Source organism: Arachis ipaensis, chromosome B09 (genome assembly GCF_000816755.2).
Source record: "Arachis ipaensis cultivar K30076 chromosome B09, Araip1.1, whole genome shotgun sequence".
Lineage (NCBI taxonomy): Eukaryota > Viridiplantae > Streptophyta > Magnoliopsida > Fabales > Fabaceae > Arachis > Arachis ipaensis.
In genome coordinates, this window is record NC_029793.2 from 65,086,131 (window position 1) to 65,088,059 (window position 1,929).

Sequence of the window (1,929 nt, forward strand, 5' to 3'; positions counted from 1 at the left end):
TTAATTACCACTTTGGTTTAAGCTTGTAGGTAGGTAGCTTAATTCTACAATCAAAGAGTGATGAGTACTTACCAGTACTACTTTAGTTGAAATACCGGATTTGTCCCTCCTTTCCACCAAACGCGTTTTCTTTTTTCCATTTATAAATTATTACAAAAATAAAATAATATACAGGCATGCCCCTGTGTTCAATCTCAGGGCCAATTATGGGGCGATTTAGATAGCGCGTGGATCACATATTTGAATATTTCTATTTCGTATAGGAGCTTGTCATTTTGTCAGTGGAATTAGCATGTGCACATTTTGAAATTCTCAAGCTCCATCTTCATCTCAATTGTGGGACCCTAACTTAAATTCAGTAATTTTTAAAATCCTTAATAAATACCCAGTTTCCTTTAATAAATACACGTATTGTTTACTCCTAAATTTGGATAGCATATCTATTCAGTTTAATTATGAAGTATGGATATTTTGTTGAATTATTGTGTTTATGTATCGAACACATTTCGAATACGATACTTATTAACACTTATTTGATATATGTATTTGTTGTGTTTAATTGTAATTTAATAAAAAAAATAAAAATTTTTTTTAAATACATTTAAATACACCTAAATATCATCATATCTTAATGTATTTAGTCTTATTTTTAATATATAAATTTAACTAATTTAAACTAATCGAATAATTAACTCACTCAAAATACTTAAGTGTCTGAATTTTGATTCTTTATCTTATGCATGTCAAAATTCAATAACTATTGACAAATCCTTAAAACTCTACAATATCATTGTCAAATATCTTACTATCCACACTTTTTTTCTAAATTAAATTGTGTATAACACTAACTCTTTTATGAAAACCACAGTCCAAAGGGATGTTGATGTGTCCTAACTGCTAATGCAATGAATTTGTATTCATGTTAATTGTAATTGTGCATGAATACGAAACATCTAGAATCTGTTTTGCTTGCACTTAATGAGTAATGAGTTGTCTACTTGTTGTCCCTAACAAGTTCTATTTATATATGTAGTGACTTAAGGGCAACGCCAAACATGTACTATGCCCAAGTCCTTGTTAGCTTTTTAGGGAATTGGTTCTATCTGCGCAAAGCATGGCATTTCTCAAAAAAGAATTCTCCTTTTACATAGAATGAGAATGTCACATTAAATGACAAACTAATCAGATGTTTTTGGAACATAAAATATTGTAATTAATTAGTGTGCTTCTCTCTTATGTGGAGAGTAATAAGTGTCCTGTACATATGAAAAGAATAATCCTTTTGCAATTCATAGTTGCTACTAGACTTCTTAGTTTTATTGAAAATTCAGAATATAGAGCACAATATTAATTCTGGACGTGCTACTCTATTATTGTGTAGGTTGCATTTGGAAGAATAGAGTGAGTCATGATTGTGATTAATGAGAAAACCAGTGGTGCAGTATTAAATTTAAAAGATATGAATAAATGTGTGCAGTAGTATTAAAATTTAAAAGACATGAATAACTTAATTATTTCTATAATTTGGAATCATTTATGTTTTAACGAAAATCAATTTGAGTTGGTTGAGTAGTCAGTTTATTTGTCTCCTTAAGTAAATGTTAGATATTCGAATCTCATCTTATAACAGATTCTTAAATAGAGTTCAGATTCACAATGAGAATTCAGATCCACGCCGAATTAGTTATTAACCTGTCGTGTTGAAAAATATCATAAACAACAAAAAAAATTTATATTTTCGAGAACTCTTCTGAAATTGTATTTAGCTTGCCCTTTAGATTTGTCTAATTGAAATCGTTGATAATTTTCCTTTTTTTTTTTTCCTCAAAAATATCAATGCTCCAAGGTAACATTTGCACATAAGCACATTACTTTATGTTTCCAGAAAGAAAAAAGTTTTAGAAGCTAATATTATAAAACCAACATTAT

The 1,929-nt window shown here is 28.7% G+C and overlaps 1 protein-coding gene across 2 annotated transcripts in view; it reads left to right on the forward strand.

The window, feature by feature from the left end:
- The window catches only part of LOC107618552 (transcription factor UNE12), a 7,387-nt gene that overhangs the window by 3,341 nt on the left and 2,117 nt on the right, over nucleotides 1-1,929 (forward strand). The window lies entirely within an intron of this gene.